This window comes from Elephantulus edwardii, unplaced genomic scaffold, assembly GCF_000299155.1.
Source record: "Elephantulus edwardii isolate Elephantulus edwardi_28Jun2011 unplaced genomic scaffold, EleEdw1.0 scaffold00092, whole genome shotgun sequence".
NCBI classification, from domain to species: Eukaryota; Metazoa; Chordata; class Mammalia; order Macroscelidea; family Macroscelididae; genus Elephantulus; species Elephantulus edwardii.
The window spans coordinates 6162426-6173395 of NW_006399842.1; positions in this window are offsets into that span (position 1 = coordinate 6162426).

Genomic DNA, 10970 nt, shown 5'->3' on the forward strand with positions numbered 1-10970 from the left:
AGACTTAGAATGGTAGTACCCCGATGTCAGTTTTTATCTCTTAAATCATCTTTAAATTTGTGGTTTAGTCATGTTTCAGTGTAGGATCCTGGTAGCACAAATGGTTAAGTGATCACCTTCCAAAGAAAAGGTTGGAGGTCCCAACCTACCTAGAGGCTTCATGGAAGAAAGACCTGGTGATCTTCTTCTGTAAAGATTACAGATCATTAAATAAAATGTTACTTTACACATAGAACCATGAGCAATTCTACTCTGTCACATGAGATCTTTTTGAGTTGGAATCCATTCTAAGGCAAAAATTTATCTATTTTGTTTTTATTGTTGCAAATGATTCAGGTTTTGATGTGGCTATTTTTGTACAAGTAAAAAGTGTACTAATAGATTTCCATTCATTAACTAAATTATGTATTTAATTGTTCATTCTTTTATTCAGTACAAACTTACTGAGGTGTTAAAACTATAAACATGGACTTAAGTGTAAACTGAATCAATATATGCAGTTGACTCTGTTCTAACTCTCAGAAAGCTCATCAACTAAGAGATACAGACCCTTACACAATTACAATACAGCTAGTAAAATATCATGATGAAAGAAAACAAGGCAATATGAGAAGATGAAGGAAGAGAACAGGGTGGTCAAAGACAGTATAGAGAATATAATGTTGGGTTGAATATTAACTGGCAGAATCAGCTGGGTGAGAGACAAATCAGCTAAGCATTCAGGTAGGGAAGTCAGATCAGCATAAAAATGTGAGGAATTATGTATATATTATAGGAGACAAGGAGGTTAGATAGATCATAGCCTACTCAGGAAGAAAATAAATCAGTATGGATAGAAATTAGATTAAGAAAGGCAACAAATGGGAGCATAAAGGTTAAGTAATTGATAGTTATGCAGTTATATCACTTATATACAAATGGAGTTCCCATTTAGTCAACTCTTTCATGCTAGAGTCTGTGTATTGAGTAAGAAACAAATTCCAGTAACAGAACTAACTGTAGAATCCACAACCTGTGATTTTGGAAAACGATTATATAGAAATACACATAAAATTAGACAGGAGATCAGAATCTGATAGAACTTTCTATGTCTTGTTTAAGTTGTTAATTTAGACCCACAGTTTCGATATCTGCTTGAGAGGAATGATACAACTATTAGACTTCTGTGGATAGTATTTGGCAAAGTATTAGATTATGGTATCAGATACGGGACATCAGTTGTGATTTGAATGAAAATTTACAAAGTATTTGGATTTTTCAACCAATAATTATAAATATTTTCCTCCATAACTTTAATTACAATATACACAATATCTGCTTTGTAGGAAATGGCAAAAATAAGGCTCCAGGAATAGTTGGTATACCAATTGACATATTTCAGTTAACAGATGCTGCCATGGACGTGCTCACCAATTTGTGCCAAGAAATCTGGAGAAAAAACACTTGGCCAACTGACTGGAAGAGATCGATATTTGTTCCTATCCCAAAGAAAGGTGACCCAACAGAATGTGGAAACTACAGAACAATCTCACTGATTTCACATGCAAGCAAGATTTTACTGAAGATTATCCAAAAATGACTGGAACAGCACATCAACAGAGAACTACCAGAAGTCCAGGCTGGGTTTAGAAGGGATCATGGTATGAGAGATATTGTAGCTGATGTTAGATGGATCTTAGCTGAAAGCAGGGAATACCAGAGGAATGTCTGTCTGTGTTTCATTGACTATGCAAAGGCATTTGACTGTGTAGATCATAACAAACTATGGCTGACTCTGAGAAGAATGGGAATCCCAGAACACTTGATCGTTCTAATGTGAAACTTATACTTGGACCAGGAGGCAGTCGTCAGAACAGAGCAAGGGAACACTGCATGGTTCAAAATTGGGAAGGGCGTATGCCAGGTTGCATCCTATCTCCATACCTTTTCAACCTATATGCAGAACAGATTATCTAGGAGGCTGGGTTCTATGAGGAGAAATGTGGGGTCAAGATTTCTGGACGGTTTATCAACAACCTGCATTATGTGGATGACACAATCCTGCTTGCTGAAACTGAAGAGGACCTGAAGCGCCTGATGCAGAGTGTCAAGGACTGCAGCCTACAATATGGATTGAGGCTCAATGTCAAGAAGACAAAGATTCTCACCACTGGAGCAAATGGCAGCATCAGGATGGACGGTGAAGAGATTGAGATTGTACACAGCTTTAGTTTGCTTGGCTCCATAGTCAACAGTCTTGGCACCAGCAGCCAGGAAATTAAAAGGCACATTGCCATGGGAAAGTCTGTTGTTAGGGACCTCTCCAAAGTACTGAAGAGCAATGGTGTCTCTCTGGAGACTAAGGTGTGTCTCATACAGGCCATGATCTTCGCAATCACTTGTTATGCATCAGAGAGTTGGACAATGACCAAGGAGGATAGAAGGAGAATTGATGCCTTTGAGCTGTGGTGCTGGAGAAGCATATTGAGAATACCATGGACTGCTAGGAAAACAAACAGATTTGTCCTGGAGAGGGTTAAACCGGGTGGCTCCTTGGAGGCAAGGATTCTGAGGCTCCGTCTAACACACTTTGGTCATGTTGTGAGGAGAGACCGGTCCTTGGAGAGGGACATCATGCCTGGGATGGTAAAGGGACAGCGCAGGAAAGGAAGGCCCTCTATGAGGTGGATTGATTCAGTGACTGGGATAATTGGGATGGGAGTGTCAGAGACAGTGTGATTGGCACAGGACAGAGCGGAGTTTAGGGCTGTTGTACATAGGGTCGCTATGAGTCGCAATTGACTCGACGGCACATAACAACAACAAACATACACAATATCTGATCTTTCGATCCCTCTACACTGTCCTTCTTGTCATTCATAACAATAAGTGTTCTTTGTTTATCAATTATTTACTCTCAGTCCCTTGTTCCCCCCATTAATCATAATAAATTGATTGTGTTTTGTAATATTGGTCTTTTGTGACAACTTATTTAATGATTTCATTTTGAATTTTACAAATTCTTCATTGTTTTTTAATAATGCATAGTACTCCATTGTGTGAATGTATCATAGTTTTCCGTTCATTTTTGAGCACTTGGATTGTTTTTATTTCTTTATTCTTGTGAATAATGCTACAATATGCTGTGTGTGTGTACACGTGCATGTGTGCTTGTGTTTGTATCATAGTTCTTAATCATTTAGGATATATTTCTAATAGTAGACTAGATGGTTCAAATGGCCATTCTGGTTTGAGCTTTTTAAGAAGTGCCAAATTGCTTTCTAAAGTGGTTGCATCATTTTTCATGTCTACCAGCAGTGTGTCAGTTTTCAAATCTCACTGACCTATTGCTACGTTTGTTGCTTGCTCTCCCCTTGAACTTTGCTTTCGTTTCTGGGGTGAGGTGATATCTCTTGCTGTTTTGATCATCATTATTCTAATAGCTGAATGTGGCATAAGGGATAAAGAAAGATTCATCAATAACTTGCATTATGCAAATGGAAAAAGCTTTTCTTGCAGAAAAAAAGGAAATGTGAAGCACTTATTAAGGAAGTTTAAAAAAAATTACAATCTTTATATGCGTTACATCTCAACATCAAGAAAACAAAAGATCCACTGTTGACTCTATAGACAATATTATGAGAGATGGAAAAAATACTGATGTTGTCAACTATTTCATTTGGCTGGGATCCACAATCAGCTCTCATGGTAGCAACAGTAAAGAAATAAATAAATGAGTTGCATGGGGAAAGATGCTGTCAAAGATCTAATTAAAGTGCTAAAGAGAGGAGTGCGCTTAAAGATTAAAAGTGTGTATGATGTAAGTCATAGTATTTTCAATAACTTCCAATGCAGCTGAAAATTGGACAATAAATAAAGAAGACTGAAGAAGAATCTATGCCTTTGAATTGTGGTGTCAATGAAATGTCTTGAATATATGGTGGATTGTAAAAAGAATAAATCTGGTTTGGAGGAAGTAGAAACCAGGTGCTCCTTACAGGCAATGATGGTGAAATTTCATCTCACATACTTTGTGCATGCAGAGGGTCAATAAGAGACACAAAGAACTCAGTGACTAAAAAAATGGGGTTGAACATGGTAGAGGTTGTGATGATGGCCCAGGATAGGCCTAGTTTCAGATTGGTAGCTCAGAAGATCTCGATGAGTTAGAGTCAACCAGATGGTACCTAAAAATAAATATCTACTGATCTTGAGCATTTCATTATGTGTTTGTTGACCATCAGTATGTTTTCTCTGGTGGAGAGTCTCTTCATCTCTTCCTTTCATCTTGCATTTAGGTGTTTGTCTTTTTGTTGTTAAGATGCTGGAATGCGCTGTAATTTCTAAATATGATCTCTTGTCAAATATTCTTCCTAATCCTAGGCTGTGTGCTTAGGCTAATTTTCTATTGTCATCTACCAATTTACTCCTAAATTGGTGAAAATTCTATTGTATAATTAATAGTAGAGGCCTCTGTGGCATAATCCATAGAGTGTGGTGGCATTAACCTAAAGGCTGTGTCTCAAGAAGTTCAAATCCACCAGCTTCTCTGAGGGAGAAATGAACAGTCTCCCTTGTTGCAATGTATAGCTTTTAATGGCCCAGTGGATAATCACTTTGATTAGTAATCAATTAGAACCAGCTAGAATGTTTTCTATAAAATTTTACAAGAAGCTTGAAATAATTTGAGAGGGAAGATCTAATTCATAGTAAATCTGTGATTTGAACCCTGTGTATAACAATCTGGAGAAAACTTACACATGGTAACTCTTGCTACACTGGGGAAAAAAAATTCAGAAGAGAATATCATAGTCTCTATGACCTGTGAAAAGTGACTATTTTTTTTTTTATAATCTTTCAAGATTTCAGAAAAGAGAGCTCATCCAGATTACGACAATACAGGAACCTAGTGGATGGCAGAGAATTCCCTTGAAACAGAAATCTAGCTCAATTGTTAAGTCATTTCGTGTATGTCTTGATATTTTCTCCTCAATTATCTATCCTATGTGACCTTTGAAAATTACTTTCTTTCTCTAGGAACTTATTTGTACCATTGAAAAATAAGGTTGTTAAAACTGACCACTCATGTAACTTTCAGGGTGGACACTATCTTCTAAATTCTCAGAATTTGTTGTTTAACTATAAAAACATTTTCTCATTTTCGTGAAGTGATATTCTTGAGACATAACTTAATATTGAAGAAAACATTTTTTGGCAACTTGCCTAATAACATTTAAAGCAATTAAAGTATTTTTTTTTCCCTGAAAATAACATTTTATTGCACCAGCTGTGGAGTTTATTTGTTTGCTCAAGTTCACTCGGTTGGAGTTAATATTTCCTTCCTTTATATCCTATTGCACTTTCTCAGTATCTTTCTTATAACTCTTATAACAGTTTGGCTAATATTATTTGTGTACATTTTTGTACATCCATAACACTTACAATAACTCTCACTAGAGAGGAAATAAATAATTTCCCCTAAACTAGGGCCCCAAAGGCAGAATCTGCTCTTATAATCTCTTTATCTCCCACTGAGCCAAGCATTGTGCCCAGAAGGTCCTAAGGATACAGTGAATATTCCTTTGATTCTAACTCACTCGCAATTCTCAAACCAAGCTTGCTCTACACATTTTGGCATTATTTCAATTGCTTTCGTTGACATTTTCTTTACAATTGTAGGAATCAACTTGCATCTTAGAAAAGCTTTGCAACTGAATTTCTGTTTTTTTCTTTGTTATTGAAAATCTACATGAAAAAATAGAATAAAATATTGAAATAGAATCAAAAGGCAATGACCATTTTAAGATAAATCTGTAGCAGCATTAACAACAATAAAGTGGATGATATTCCAAAATCTCTTATATTCACTCATAGTTTAATTAATTTGTATTACACTAATACATTCTATTTGGAAGCAGGAGTGGCATCGAATTCCTAAACAGCATGCCTCTGGAAACTCTAGGAACTTTGAGAAATGGCGATAGTTATAGAAAGGTTCAGGTCTCTTACCCATAGGGTCACTATTAGTTATTCTCAGCTCGATAACAGTCAACAACAACAACAATATATTCTAAAGGCTTATATTATTTCATAGCTTGTTGTCATATCTATAATTGCATAGGTAATAACAGTTATATATTATATTCTGTAAATAAATGTCTTTCTACTCTCTGCTGAGCCCTTTACTTGGAGAATAATTAAAAACGAGCCAAAGGATCTTTCCAATCAACTTCCTTAATTTTAAATATGAGTAATAACAATTGTACTGTATTATCACACGTTGGTTAAGAATTTATATATGGTCGCAGAGTGGATTATATTTGGTGTGGGGTGGGGTTAGGAGGTGTGCGGTGGAGGTGGGGATTGTGTACCAATGAAGGAGTTTTTCTTTTGCTTTTCAAGGAGAGGAGCGAATGGGGGTGGGGATGGGGAGGGGGGGGAGAAAAGTGCAACAATGAATGAATGGAATTCCAAAATCTCTGTAGATGTTCATTGAAATAAAAAAATAATAAATAAATAAATAAAATTTTTAAAAAAGAAAAAGGAAAAAAGAATATTTATATCCTTCCATCAGATGTTCTGCCACAAATAAAATAGACAACTTTATGATCTCTGTGACAACAGTTCCTTTCCCAGAGAAATGATCATTATTGTTTTTGAATGCTGTTAAATTTACTCCCATGGATAGTGGTCCTATGAACAACCGATCAAAACATCACCCTATCCTGAGCCATCATTCCAATATCGGCATTACTTCAGTGCATTGCTGTAGTCAATCCACCTTCTTAAGGATCTCTCTCTTCTCTTTTTTTCCCCCCTAATTCTCCACATTCCAAGAATCAGCCCAAAGTATGTAAGACAATGTTTCACCATCCTTGCCTGTAAGAGGAACACTGCTTGTACTTTCTCCAAGACAGATATGTTTGTGCTTTGGAGAATCAATGATATATGTAATACTCTTTGGTAAGACCACAATTCAAAGACATTAATTCTTCTATAGAATTTTTTATTCATTAACCAATTTGCACATGTATTGGAAAGAAAGCAAAATTCCACAGCTTGAGTAAAGTACATCTTAGTCTTTAAACTTACAAACTTGTTCTCACACTTTAAAGACGCCCTTGATGATAGATTTGGTCAATGCATCATCCTTTTAAACCTCTTGACTATTGCTTCCAAGATGTTGATTGTGGACCAAAGTTAAATGAAATTGTTAGCAACTTAAATCTTATTTATCATGATGTTGCCTATTGATCTAGCTATCAGAATTTTTTATTTTGGTTGTTCTGTTGTTTGCCTTTTTTTTATGATGCAGTGTAATGAATTCTGTAGATAATTTTTGTTGAAATAATCTTTGATCTTTTTCATGCGTTGACTCAAGTCTTCTACACTCTCTTTTTCAAAAGGTTAGTTTTACCATCTGTATTGTTTGGTTGTTGATGAGACTTCTCCCAATGCGGAAGCCACATTCTTCATTTAGGTCAGCCTTTTAAATTATTTGATAAGTATGCATATTAAGTATGGAGAAATGATACAGCCCTGAATAACACTTTTCTTAAATTTAAACCATGTTGCTTCTCTTAGTTCTGTTTAAAAAATTGCTCCTTGGTCTACGTACATGTTGTACAGGAACGAAGTAAGTGTTTCAGAATTCTCATTCTTCACAATGTATAATTTATTATGATTTATACAGTCAAGTATCTTTGCACAGTCAATAAAATACAAACAAATATATTTATGATAATTGCTGACCCAGTCAAGATCCATCTCACATGAACAACTTTGTCCCTCATTACAAGCCTCACCAGAATACAGCTTGAATTTTTGGCAGTTTTTGTTGATGTACTAAACTATCCATTTTTCTTTCTTTTTTTCAATTTTCTACTAGTTTATTTACAAAACTTGAATACATTGTTTTCAAGAACAAATTCTTTCAATTTCCCTCATCCCCTCATCCAGCACATTGTACAATCTCTTGATGAGGTTCTCCTGCACATGTTCATCCCTCTGCTTCCAATCTGTTATAGCACCTTTTATAGACACAAAACCAAATATGGATCTTCTTTAGTTTGTTGGTCAGGAAACTGTCTTCTAAAATTCTTAGCATTAGATTTTTGAAGATGTACAGGGCTGCAACTCTCTGGTGAAATATCTCAATTGATATTCCACCAGCTCTTAGAATTTTATGTTTTGTGAATGTCTTCAATGTAGTTGAACTTTTTAAAATTTATTGGTTCTTGATAATCTGTTACTTCTCAAAATGCTTCAGGCTCAACAGTTGTGGGGTTTTTTTTTAGTGTGCGGTGATTCTTTGTATTTCTTCATTGTCTTTTTGTCCTTCTAACATTATTCTATTAGGGTTGTATTTTTCCCCCATATGTCTTTAATGTGTATACTGAGCAAATTATTTGAGAAGCTAGACTTTAGGGAGAAAAATGTGGGATCAAGATTGGAGGAGGTTTCCTCAATAACCTTCTTTATGTGGAAGACACAACTTTTATTGCTGAAAGTGAGGAGGAATTGAAGCACTTACTGCAGAAGGTTAAGCACTATAGCCTTCAATATGAATTGCATTTAAAAGTCAAGAAAACAAACATCCACACCCCAGAACTGATAGACAACATCATGACGGATGGATAAATGATTAAAAATGTCAATGAGTTCATCTTACTTGGATCCACAATCAAAACATTTGGTAAAAGCAGTCAGGAGATGAGGAGACCTATTTCACTGTGAAAGCCTGAAGTCAGGGACCTCTCCAAATTATTGAGAAGTAATGATGTCAGTTTGAGGACTACGGTGTCCATCATTCAGGCCTTGGACTTTTCAGTCACTTGCTGTGCATCTGAGAGCTGAACAGTTACTAAGGATGGACGAAGAGTTGATGCTCTTGAATTGTGGAGCTGGAGAAGAGTATTGAATGTTTCATGGATTGCCAAAAGAATAAGCAGATATGTCTTGGAAAAAGTGCAGCCAAAGGGCTCCTTGGAAGCAAAAATGATGAAGTTTTGACTCACATACTTTGAACAGGTCTCTAGAAGAGGTTATTCCTTGGAGAGGGACATCATGCTTAGGAAGGTGGAGAGGCAGCCAAAAAGGGGAAGACCTTCAACCAGGAGGGCTGACATGGTGATTGTGACAATGGGCTTGAGTGTGTCAGAGATTATGAGGAAGGCATGGGATTAGACAGAGTTCAGATCTGGTTTCCGTAGTATTACTACAAGTCATACGCAACACAACAGCACCCAACAACAAAAACATCATTCAATATTTTACCCATAGATTCCTTCAGAATTGGGACTTGAATTTTTCTTCACCTCTTCTACTGTGAAAAATGATTTCCCTTTTAGTTTTCTAACTCTGGCTCTTTGCTTTGTCTTCTGAAGCTACATTTTTGAAATCTTCTGGGCAGTTTTTTACTCTATCATTTCTTTTACGTTAGTTTCTATTTGCCATTAATTTTCAGGGTTTTTTGGCATCCAACTTCATTGTTTCTTTCTTTTTTTCTTTACTGTCTTTTTAATGACCTTTTACTTTCTTTGCTGTTGATCTCCTTGATGTCATCCCACAACTAGTGGGATGTTTGTTAGTGTTCAGTGTATTATTATTATTATTATTCTATTATTCTTTAAATTTGTAATGAAATATGTTTTATTGGAAAAAGGATTAAAAGTACCATTTGGGATTTTTTTTCAGATATCATTTATAGGCATTAATGATTATTTATTTTTGAAATGAACTTAACAATTCTTAAGCAAAATCTTATCATCATCAAATCTTTTCCTAAAACAATTTTTACGTTTGAGTGGCAGGGGTGATTAAATCCAAGGTTATATGTTGTCTGTCATGGACTTGTTTTCATTTTCTTCAGGTTCAATTTGAACTTGAGAATTAACCATTAATGGTCTGTTCAATAGTTGACTGCTGATTTTGTTCTTACTGATGAAATTTAACTTTGAATATATGCAATTAAATTATGTTAAAAATATAGATGAAAAGTGTGGACATAATTATTTTTCTCTCTCTCAATATAAACACTATGAAACAGAGATTTTATCTGTTTGGTCTCTTACTATAACCTCAGGAATCTGGAAAATCTCCTGTGTGATTTACATCTTCTGAAAGTCCACTGGAGTGTTGGCTAAGAGTCAATTCCAAATTCATAGGATCTAACAATCAAATAACCTCAAGACTTAAAAAAAAGTATTAAAGAAGAAACTTAGAACTTACAATATTAAAAGGGTTGCAGTAACTTTATGAAAATTTAAAGTACAACATAGTATATACTTTATCATAGAGAAAAGGTAGTTAAAGAAAATTGATACACTGGTCACTTATCTGATAGCACATTAAGTTGGAACTTGTCTAACACCATAAAAACAGCAACAAAACTACATATAGTTTAGAAGCATTGGCAAAAAAAATCATTAAATAAATAAAGATATTACAAGATATTGTAGGGACAATGATAACCTTCATTTAAAAAGAAATATATTTACCTGTATATAAATTAGTATGTGTGTGTATACAGATTTTTTGTTGTTATTGTGTACCATCAAATTCGAACTGACCCATACCTGACCCTCCAGATGTTTTCAGAGGCAGTTAATCACATGGGAGGAGACTGCCCAGCCTTCTCCAGTGGAGCTGCTGGCAGTCTTGAGCCACATGCTTTTCGGCTTGTAGCACAGCTTCTTGCCACTAGGCCACCAGAACTCACTGATGCATAGCATATAACTGCAATGACCACGGCATGGTCTCTATAATGACATCATTGCTCCTCAACACTTTAGAGTGGTCCCTGACAGCAGCCTTCCTCAGCACAGTTTATCTTTTGATTTCTTCACTGCTAGGGCCAAGAATGTTGAATTAAACCCTCAAGTTACAAAGCTTAAGGATGTTATGGACAGAATATTAAATCATCCATGAAGAACTGAAAGAAGAAAGAAGGGGTGTACAGAGTCATACTGACTGGAAGAGATCCATATTTA